Here is a 12,320-nt window from a genome sequence, read left to right as displayed (position 1 = left end):
CATAGCCTTGCATACGCGTCAACTCTCTTTTTTTTGAGGGGACGCAAAAACTTAGTAAGGCCACAAGTGTGTGGCAGAGAACTTATAACCCATTTGAGATTTGTAAGAATGTGCAGCCAATTTTTGAATTCTAATGGAATTTACTACAACCCATTTACAGTTTGTTAAAAGTACAGCTCATTTCAACCAACCGTTCAAGACAGAATTCAATAAAATTTCCCACATTTTGATGGGATCCAAAATATTTTTATCCTGAAATTTCTAGTCGAATTAAATACAATTTCAATATAAATTTATATTACATAAAAATCCAACAAAACATTGCGCTCGCAACAATTAATGAAATTAAAATTTTCAATATCCAAAAATAATATTTTATAAAGTAATTACGTGTTTGGTGCATTTTTTATAGTTACTGCCTAGTTTTTATAATTACATCCCATTTATTATTTCTTAAAGCCCATTTTCTTGTTAAGCCTAATGCGTCCCTCCTAGGAAAGATTTGCAGCACAGCGGGGCGGAGAATAACAACTTGACTTGCCAGGGTATTCCTAAAAAAAGTATAGCTGGGCTAGCCATTTTCAGCTTGAAAAAAATAATATCTGGGCTGGATATCTGGCCTGGGCTAGACGGGCCACAACCCGCCCAGTTAATACCTGCAGCGATGTTTTCGTTGTTGTTCAGAGGAGAAAAATTAATATCTGGGCTAAACATCGCTCAAGAAAAACTCTGCAGTGCTCAGACCTCAAAAACACAAATACTGCTCGAGCTGCTTGGTCCCAGCTGTCGGCCGCCACTCATTCATTAAGTCAGTGCCTGCGGTGAGACCCACAACAAACGAAGGGGGTGGAGGGAGATCTTGTGCAATTATCTTGTTTATTGACTACATAGGTTGACAATGGTGTGGGACCATGATGTGAGGAAACCAGGAGGAAGCAAAAAAATTATAGTTTTATATACTAATAAGGAGGCACTTGCGTACGTGCAGCTATGGCCCTGGTGGGCCCCCACTGTCATCCTCTCCAAGTAAAGTCATCTCCTCATCCTCATGTCCGTTGACCATGTTGACAACACGAGATGGCGGCGCCAAGGCGAGCGCAACAACTCGAAGGACGATGGAGAGGGCCTCGCGGGCCCTACGGATGGTCTGATACAGCGCCCGCTGCTCATTCGGGAAGCGAGGATCATAGGGCCACATGTCCGCGACGGCATTGTCGTTCGCTTGTTCACCGGTGCTCGTTGAGGAGATGGAGGTTGTAGCACAGGTCCTCATGCACTGGTAGCTCTTCCACCATTAGGGCATCGAAGTGCGGCCGCACCTGCTCTATGGTGAACACGGCATGAACCGGCTTGGACAGTGGCGCCGGCTCCTGGTCGGAAGCTACGTCCATCGTATGATTGTCGTCGCTCAGCTCGGCGAGCTAGCTGGCGAGCCAGCATGTCCGGCTGCTGGACTGACCCGCTGCCAAGCACGAGTCCGACTGCCCTGGCCCACCCAGACCGCCTCCCTCGCCCGCACGTGCTTTCTGCCCGAAACGGTCAGCGCCGCCCGCCCCGCTTCCCAGTGCAGGCGATTGCTCCGCCTTCAAATGACACAAGTGTCGTTCGTCCATCCTTCTGGTGCCCACATTAATGATATGCGGTTGCCGAGGCGGCTACACCGGCGCCACACGTCCGTCCCTCCGCCGCCCACCATTGCTATATAAACTGCTGCGCCGGCCATAGCCGTAGTCATCCGCATCCGTTCCCTTTCTCCTGTCCACACCACTACTGCCCACCATGGCTTCCTCGCGCTCCAACGCTCTTCGGGACGGGCGGACGACAGACCACAAGGAGATGGCACCCATTGCTGCTGACTGCCTGGCCGGCAGGCAGCCGGAGGACGACGACGTCCCAATGGAGAACATGGTTTTCGATGATCCGGCGCCAACCCCCTCCTCCGTGCCATCCTCGCTGGTGCATTGCGCCATGACCATCAGTGAGGCCCGTGCCCAATATATGGACACGGTGAGGCAGAAGCGTGAGGAGCAGTTCCGGGAGGCGCAGGCCGACGCCGCCTACAACCACCATCTCCTCCAGGAGCACCTGCAGGCGGAGGAGCAGATCGCTGCGGAGCAGGAGGCGCTGCTCGACTCGTACCGCTCCGACCGCGAGGGCGCCTCGAGCGCTGGCGGTACCGCATGCTGGTGGCGGAGGCTACGGCCGCCTACAAAGAGGGCGATGAAGCGGGCGAGGCGCTGTTTGGTGAGACCGAGGATGAGGTAGAGGACAATGCCGGCTCCGAGGAGTCCCCGCTCCACTGGCGTCAACGAGGCCCTGCTCCGCCGAGGCCCCGCGGCGCCAACAATGAGGCAGAGGACACCGCCGGCTCCGCCGAGGCCCCACCCTGCCGGCAACGAGGGGGAGGATTTCCCCCGATCCACCGAGGCGCCGCCCACCGGCAACGAGACAGAACACATCGCCGGCTTCGCCGAGGCCCCGCCCAGCTGCCAACGAGGCCGCGCCACACAGAAAACAAGGAAGAGGAACAAGGTAGGTCACTGCCGCTCGTGTCCAAGTAAGGCCACCGCTGCTACCCTCCGGTTGAAGCCAAGCTAGGCGGGTTGACCACTGACGGTCGGTTAGCTTCTTGGCGGCGATGTGGAGTCGGAGAGCTATGTTGGAGAAGGACGCTGCTTCTACTTAACTGCTGGTGCAGTTGGCTGACTGACACGTGGGCCCAACAGGCACCTGGGCCACATGTTAGTTACGCAATTGCACCTGCAGTTAACTCACTGAAGCTTCTGTTCGGCTGAGCCGGACACAGGTGGGTAGCTTCGGTTAATTATTATACCTCCAGCGCACCCCTTTTTAGTTGAAGAATGTATGAAATGTAATGAAATCCGGCATGTTTATATGAAATCCGACCGTGTATGAATGAATTTATTTCGATTAGTTCGAATTCTTGTATCACTGGCATTGGATGAACATGCAAAACAATACGTACTGGCATTATTCCCAGGGTGATCACCTTGTTTGCAGCAGTTTCACATGTACTCCCTCCGGTCCTTTCTAGTAGGCATACAAGTTTTGTGTGCAGTCAAAGTATCTCTACTTTAACCAATCTTATAGAAAAAATTATGCACTTTCACAATGTGCAAAGTAAAAAGGAACAGAATGAGTACAAAGAGTTTGAGCATCTTTTTAGCGTTCCTGTACATTGCAATCAAACACACAGGCCTGGCAATTCATAGAGAACATTCAAATCAATTGATGATTATGTATCTCAGTGATTCACATGTCAGAGCTAATATTTACTTCACAACTAAAGAATAAAGAAAAAATGGATCGACGTTGCTGACAGCAAAGGGCGTCCCATTCAAAAATATCAAACGCATGTCTTCTTGCTAAAATCAATGAGCAAAATTTGACAAGGTTGTCCCATTCCAAAATATCAAATGCCTACGATTGTGGAATGGGCAGGGTTTGCCATCAGTTCGTACATTGACATGGCACCTCGTGCTAAATGAACCAGCTGTTCTTTTTGTGCAGTTCCACCAAAATCAACCAAATTCGCGCGTAGCTTGTATGATTTTGCCCTTATATGTTGCAACGCCTTGAACTTATCGGCATCTCCTTTCTTGTGGTGGAATGAATGATTTGATGTATTATTGAACATTTTGTGCAGTTCCCATTGAAAGCAAGCTGAGCACCCCTGTTTGCACTAATACAAAAAAGTGATTAGTATAAAGCAAACTGTACTATGAATTGACAGTTTAAACAGGCACCTACATGGTCCATGTAGAGCACACTTTTAGAAAAATGGAACTCACCGGAAAGAATCCTAGAACAACATTGTACTCGCGCATCACAGCAAGAAAATGGAGATTTGTCAGTCCTTCTGAGCTGAAGTTAGTTTGGTCTTGTGGGGAGTAATGTAACCATCCTTCAACTGCTCCTTCTGATGAGAAGATAGACAGGGCTTCTTCATCCTGGCATAATCGGAACTAGTCACGTCACATACTCCATATTCTTCTTCAGAGGAGGATGATCCTATTGTGCAAAGACAAGAGGACAACTAAATGCTAGCATCCCTCTTTGCTCGAAAAAAAGGAAAGGAAATATTTAAAACAACACAGATGAAGCACTTCTGAAGGACAATACCACTTTTTCATGACAGTATCTAAACAGTAGCACAACACCAATAGAGATGACAAAGCTCAATCATATGGATGAAATCAGTGGGCGAGTACCAACCTTTGTCAGGAGGCTTATTGTGTAGAGCATACAGATGAAGCACTTCTCCGGAACCATCTGTTGCTATCTACTGTGGTGGCCATGCTTACTATATACTCCTCAATTAGTTTAATGTTTCCAACATCTTCTTGTGCAGTTCCACTAAAATATATGGTATCTTCAAAGAAGATCAGTGTTTGCAAAAGTAGAGATAATTACGTATTACATTAAGAGTGGCATCAAATCAGTGGCAAAACAATTTCTCGTTCCAGCCATAGCAATAAATTAAGATGCAAAACTATATCATTACTTGTGTCATCACAGTTCCAGTGCTTCATTGCAGCACCGGGAGTTGATTTTTGTTTTTCTTCCGCTTGTTCTTCCCCTTCATCACTTGGTTCAATAACAGACAAGCTTCGCCTTCAGATTTGGCATGTCAATTAGGTTGCACAAGTATAGCACTAAACAATGACATTAATTTTCTGATGAAAGTGGCAAAATACAGGACAACAGTTGTGAAATATCATTATCTTACCTCAATGGGACATTACGGTGCACATACAGATTGGAAGTCTTGTTTCCATTTGTGCAGTTCACTAAAATCAAGCAACATTACCGTACAAGTAGCACAACATATGAAAGCACACTGCAGAATCATCTGAAAGAAGGCTAGTACTGACCTCTCATGACGCGGAATTCAAACAACTCACAAGAAGAAGATCTGAACCAAATTTGCCAACACGGATAGGAGGTAAGATCTCCTCTTGTGCAGTTCCACTAAGATCAAGCAATCAAGCAACGTTGTCGATGTGACATTTTGGTTGAACTGCACAAAACACTCCTAAAACAAAAGTGTTTTGTGCAGTGCAACAAAAGGTCACATTGGCAACGAGGTGAAGTAGATAACCCTGTTTACACAGAGGTGCAAAGGAAACAAGTAGTGGTCAATAACGGTGGATGACACATAAGCCAACAAAAAGAAGCATCTACCTTATCTAAATGGGAAAGAAAGCAAGACAGTAGCATTTCTCAAATGGTGGTATTGATTAATATTAACAAAGAGATTATATTAACAATAAAATTCATTAAACATGTAATTTGCTTTTAACTGTGGCATTGCATCAATTTTCCAGTGGCATTATTAGAGGGTGTTTGTTTACAGGGACATTTTGGTGGAGGGACTAAAAAAACTCTGTGTCAGTCCCATCTAAACCAAACAGGAGGGACTTTTAGGGACTAAAAGTGAGCATTTGGGACTAAAGAAAGAAGACCCCGAGGGAGAGTCTTTTTGGGACTATTTCCAACAGTTGCCCCTGCCACGCATCGCACCTTGTCTCATTACTAGGGGTAACATGGTCTTTTAGCATGTCATTTAATAACCTCTAGTCCATGTTTAGTCCCTGGAACCAAGCAGGTAGGGACTAGGGAGTTTTTAACCAAACAGGGCCTTAGATTAACAACAACTAAAGAGTTGCACGGGACAGTGGACGCACCAGCACCATGTGCATCTACCGATGTACTGGGGTGATGCACAGTCTGTTGCAACAAAGAACAAACAACTAAGGAGCATATTTGTGTTGGTCCTAGTTATGTTATCTTTAGACACCTTTCCCTATGTGAGCGCAGCAAATCTAGTCCTGCTCAAACTCTACAACCTTGTCCCCCAAAACAAAAGATCAGTTTGCTATAGATGTGCGTACTGCGTTTGTCATTGTTTTCCCTTTTCGACCAACGTAGGTGCTGCGTAGCCAGTCTGTACTAGTACTTTCACCCTTCCTTTCCTCGTTGAACCACGTCCTAGATTTATGCTATACAACTTTCCCCACTACTTTCCCCCATTCCTTTCCTCTTTGAACCACGTCTTAGATTCATGCGATACAACTTTCTCCACTACTTTCCCCCTTCCTTTCCTTTTTGAACCACGTCCTAGATTCATGCTATATAACTTTTCCCACTACTTTCCCCCATTCCTTTCCTCTATGAACCACGTCCTAGATTCATGGTATACAACTTTCCCCACTACTTTCCTATTTGATCCAACACCTAGATTCGAGTGCAGAAGCGGAAAAATCCCACATGCAGCTAGAGCAATGCATGTGGAATAAGTAAATTATACCTTAAGGTTCTTGGGGTGTGGTTCGGTGGGCGACCGGAGGCCGTTTGGCCCACACTATGTACGGTGGCAAAGAAGAAGGGGTCGGAGGCCCTCCCGCGCCGCCGCTGGGTGAAAGTGAACAGCTGCGCCGGTAGTGGATTCCCTCCCTCGCCGACGGCGACAGCGTTAAGCCTCCTTCCCTTCCCGGCGGACGGATCCTGCCGGCTCTTTGACCAGCAGTGAGGGGAGAGAGAGAGGCCAACGAAGTCTTGTTTAGATTTGGAGAGTGTGAAGAGAGCAACTACAAGCAGACCAGCAGTGAGGGGAGAGAGAGAGGCCAACGAAGTCTAGTTTAGATCTGGAGAGGGTGAGAGAGTGTGAAGAGAGCAACTACAAGCGCTGAGGCTCCAGCGTGTATATATATACGGGAGAGAGAGTGAAGAGTGCAAACCCTAGAAAACAAGCGCCGAGGCTGAAGCTGATCGTATAGCTCCGTATCCATCCATTTTGACCAGTCAAAGAATCCTCCTGGCACGAATTATGCTCAAGTGTAGTTATCGAACCCGAGACCTCAAGTTTGATGAGCGAACAGGCTAACCAGCTACAGAACCCTCCCGTTATGTTCAACGAGAGGAAAATAACCTTTTATACATTCCTGCATTCGTGTGACAAGCATGCCGTGTTTTTTTGTGTGGGAGTCATTTGGATTTAAATCATAATCGTGTCATGTGGCTTTGGTGGTAAGACTATCCACAGTGGTGTAGAAATAATGCAGCCTTAGTCACCTTACCTCTCTCCACGTAGTACGTTGGGTCCCACCAGTCAGAGTGTGAAACAAAAAAATTAATAAGAAAAATTAAAAGCGCCAGCGGTGTATCTTACCTCACACATCTCGCTACTGCTTGGGAACACTGTCCAATTGATCCCTCTATTCGCTCACGTACTATTTTAAGTGATTCCTTATTATAACATGCACACAATTTTGGGCACTTGTATTCGACCTAAGTCAGTGTGCCACCGTATCTCGTATGACTCCCTCCATCTAGGTGTAATAAGTCACGTTAGAAGGTGCAGCGGGACCAAGGTGCAAGCAGATTGGAGGAGAAGGAGAAACTTGACCGGTCATTCCTCCAATAAAAGCCCTGGTTTCTGTCTCTAAAGGCAACAATTAATCCAAAGAACTAAGAGATGCTGTTTGAGCTACCATGCAGGGCCACGTATTAACTCGCATGCAAGCCGACTTTGATTTCTTGACTGATCAATGCGTAGTTGCGCTCCATGCATTGGGTTTCCGGGGGAGATAACAAGGCAAGGTAAGGAGCGTTTGGTTACATTTCTTAGGCTGGTCATAGTGGTGAGTAACTTGGACTAGTAACATGCATATGTTACTAGTCTATGTTACTACTACGCGAAGTTTGCCGTCGGAAGCGAGCTGATCTGGCTCTCCTGAGCTAGCAAGGTTTTTCTAGTCCACCCAAGCTAGCTGGCCCACAAAAGCTAACATATTTTAACAGTTCCAAACGCCTAACCTTGCCCGACTATGCTATAAGCTGTTCTTGCTAAGGATCCAAACGCTCCCTAAGTAACAACGCTCGCTAGCAACGAGGCCAGGAGGGGATTGAGATGCAAAGTTAATGGACGACGCGAAACATTTTGGGAATATCTGATTTTCGTAAGAAGACTTTACACCTAGATGGAGGGAGTACTACTCCTCAGTCCAGGTTTGATGGAATATTCGTCACCTCTTCTCTTCTTGTACGTACGCCATTTGTATCTCACTTCCTGTGGCTTTGCACTTGCACGATTTTCCTATTCTATGAACCTGTGTGTGCGTGTGCGTGTGTGTGTGTGTGTGTGTGTGTTTAACAACATGTGTGTGTTAGAGAGAGCGACAGATCGACCTACTCCTACAGAGAGATGGTGTGTAGTGTACGATTTTAGCCGTGAGAGTTGGTGCATCCTCTCGTTTCCGGGCGTCCGGTAGGGACAGGCGGACAGCTGCCATGCCCGCTCCTGACCAGCGTGGCCCACCCAAAGCCCCTCCATCGCCCGCGCGCGCTTCGCGCCCGAAATGGTCATCGCTGCTGCAAAGAATCGGTGCCGCATTCATGCCCGGGCAGAGCAGACGCGACCTCTCACTAGCTCCTGCGTTGAAGGAAGAAGCGGATTCAAGAGTCATGGTTGCTTCATCCGTCCAACTTACTGCTGTGTTTATGTGATTTGACGGCTCATTGGTCATTATTACTGAGGTGGTAGGACTGCTGGATGTCCCACGCTTTCGGCGAAAGGAGGTACTACTAGATTACAATTTTCTCCATTCTTACGGTGGAGGAGTGCAAGAGCAGTGAAAACACACAGGCTCAGTGATTACATGGCCCACCTCACACTATCACCATATTTTCTGGACACCGTGCGACACCTAACTCTTTACATAGTACTCCCTCCGTTCCTAAATATAAGTCTTTGTAGAGATTCCACTAGGTGGACTACATACGGAACAAAATGAATGAATCTACACTTAAAATGCATATATATATACTTCCGTATGTGGTTCATGGTGAAATCTCTACAAAGACTTATATTTAGGAACGGAGGAAGTACTAGTATAGTACGTACTGTAATTTATCAGCGAGATAGTACAATGCTATGAAGCTTCCAGCATCTGTTACATGTATCTGCGTCCAAGGTTGCCCGTTGCAACATTTCATCAAATACAAAGGAGACTAACATGCATGCTATTGCATCTCAATGATTGACAGATCATAGCAAATATTGGTTCCTCAAAAAGATCATAGCAAATATGTACTCCCTCCGTTCCAAAATAAGTGTCTCAACTTTATGCAGGGGGTGTTTGTTTCCAAGGACTTTTTAGTGTAGGGACTAGAAAAAGTCCCTCTTACTGACTTTTTAACCAAACAGGAGGGACTACTAGGGACTAAAACTTGCTTTTTGGGACTTAATGAAGAAGACTCTCAAGGAGAGTCTTTTTTGGGACTTTTCCAACAATGCCCCTCCCTGCACCCATTGCCCCGCCGCCCCATGGTGTTGTTTGGTTGTTATTTTTCTGTATACTGGGGGTAACATGGTAATTCAATAACCTCTAGGGAGGGACTAGGGACTTTTTAGTCCCTGAAAACAAACAGGGAGGTACTTTTTAAGGAGTAGGGACTTTTTAGTTGGGACTAGAAAAAGTCCTAGGACTTATGAACCAAACAGGGCCTCAATATGGACTACATACGGAGGAAAATGAGTGAATCTACACTCTGAAATACGTGTATATACATTAGTGTTTGGAGTATGTACTAGTAGTTCATATTGAAATCTACTAAAGGACATATATATTCCAAACAATATGATAATCTCTCTAACCAAGGTAGTAGGGACGAGGAGTAAACGGAGGGAGTAGTAAAATTTTCTCCTCGTCCTGTGAGCCACCGCGCGCGTGGGCGAGGGAGCGGGCGTCAGGCGTACAATACTACTACTAGTAAGCAAGCTTCACCTCATCCTGCGAGCCACCGCGCCCGTGAGCGGGGGAGACGGTGTATTAAGCAAGCTTCTCCTCGTTCTGCGAGTTGACGGGACACATCAAAAGTACTTCAGTGTATAGAGCCTTGCCTCTAAGGTAGGCCCCACATGGTTTGCCTCTTTTTTAACATAACGCGTCAAGTCGCAATTTGTTTGTTCACTGGTGGTAGACGATCCTCCCTCCATCAAGTGGACAACCAGTACATGTGTCAAATTACCACGTGGGCTGCCTTTTCGGACAGAAATGAGCTCCAGCGTTTACCCGCGCTGGTGTGGTTGGGAAAGAGACGGGAGTACATGAGTCGTGCGTGCACCTCTTCTCTTCATGCACGTCCCTAACCTACGTGGGTGCGTGTGAGGGAGATACAAACCTAGACAAATGGCTTGTGCGTTCGTGAGTGTTTTTTGTTTTTTTTGGGGGGGGGGGTTGATTTCGTGAATGCATTTGTGGGAATATGTGTCGATGACATATCAAACAAAATTTTGCATGCAATGTGTGTGAAATGGAGGCCTATCCATATCATATATAGAGGGTCGGGTGATCCACGAGAAGAGAGGGAGGGGTCATAGATATCTATAGAGTCGAAGAGAGGATCAAGTGGGTGGGTGCAAGATCGATGAAGAGAGCCATCGAAATTGTGTGTGTGTGCAAGTCAAAGATATAGGGCGACTGACCTACCGGAACGTGAGAGGGCACATGTCAAGTTTGTGTGTGGCAGGGAGACATGACTAGAGCGCTCGATGTATCGGTGTGTGTGTGTGTGGGATGGGGGTGGGGGGAGGGGTAGGCAGAGGCCTAACTATAGAGGTAGAACGACTCATATATGTGTTGAGAAGGAGAGACCCAGCTATGTCTTGAGGGAGATCGGTCGACTCCATACATAACTTAAGGATGGGAAATAGGATGGGACAGAGAGAGAGAGAGAGGAGAGAGAGAGAGGGAGGGAGAGGGGTAGAGTGCTGGATGGGTGATGGAGTTGCTTCTCGAAGATGGTGGGAGAGGCCTACTAGACAACTGAGGGTGGAACTGCAATATTATCAATAAGAGTGGGGATGTGTTCGTGCGTGATAGATCTGTCGGGACTCATCCATGCATGATGAAGGGGAACCATGTGTTTGGTAAGCAAACCTAACTAGATCGGTAGATCAATTGTTGTTTGTCAGAGGAAGGGAGAGACATAACTAATGAGGTAGATCGATCGACGCGTGGGGAAAAATGAGTTATAAGGACCTAGCTAGCTATATGTATAGCGGGAGATCGGTCGGTGTACGTCCATTTGTTAGAGGCAAATAAGGCCCGGCGAGACGGATAGACAGAGAGAATGGAGCTAGGAGGTCGTGCGAGAGGCCCAACTACTAGCTAGATAGGGGGAGGGGTGTGCGGTTGTGAGATCGGTGAAAAGAGGGGCGAGAGTTTACACGTGTGTGGGATTGTATGAGAGACACGAGACAAGGACACATAAAGGAGGAGATTGAAGGTGCGTGTGTATGTTGTAGGCAGACATCGCTGGAGAGGTTTATCGATCGGTGTGTGTCGGAAAGGAGTTGTGGAGACTGTGGGAGAACGACCTAAAGAAAAAAAATGAATGTGCACGATGGATAGAATGCCGAGGGAGGGGGAGGGCGAGGAGGGCGTATGCATGCACGAGAGAAAGTTAGTGGTAGCTACAAAGGTTAGAGGATTGTGTGGGTGTAAGAGACTAACATAGATCATAATTTGATATGAAAGTGGATTCACATATTTGAATAGGAGATCATAGTGTTTTAAACATATGCATGCATGAATATAGTGGTGATACGCGTGTTGTGGTTTTGCACATGTTATACCATAATGTGATAATGCATGGCGTTTGCAGCTCACGGCTAAATGTCGAACAATCTAAACCATACTATACATTGAACACTGTCACATTTTATTTGAATTTGTGATAATGTGTGGCGTTTGCAACTTACAACTAAATATTGAACAATCTAAACAATACTATATATCGAACATTCTCACATTTTATTTGAATTTGTGGTAATGTGTGGTGTTTGCAACTCATAGCTAAATACTTGTAGGCGTAGGGGGCGGGGCACCATACATAATGTGATAAACACATTATACATATGAGACATGGTTTAGATTATGAAGATCTAGCTAGAGCTTGAAATGTACTGTGATTTGAAATCAACATGAAGTGGATTCAAAAAATCGAGTTTGAGTTCATATAGTACACATAGTTCCTATGTAACTCGAGACCAATCATGTGGTGTGGTGTGAAGATAATACACAAACGATGGTTTAACTTGACAATAATGATGATTGTAGATCTTATTAAAATAGAGAAACGAATTCAAATGCTTTGAATTCACAACAATCATTATTGTAGATCTTATTCAAATAGAGAAATGAATTCAAATTTAGTTCATATTGAAGCGGTAGTATATACGTTTGGAATGCACTAAAACGTTCATTTGAGTAGTAGGTTGCATGCATTATACA

This window comes from Aegilops tauschii, chromosome 3 (genome assembly GCF_002575655.3).
Source record: "Aegilops tauschii subsp. strangulata cultivar AL8/78 chromosome 3, Aet v6.0, whole genome shotgun sequence".
In the NCBI taxonomy this organism is placed as follows: domain Eukaryota; kingdom Viridiplantae; phylum Streptophyta; class Magnoliopsida; order Poales; family Poaceae; genus Aegilops; species Aegilops tauschii.
This window is presented reverse-complemented; position numbering follows the sequence as displayed.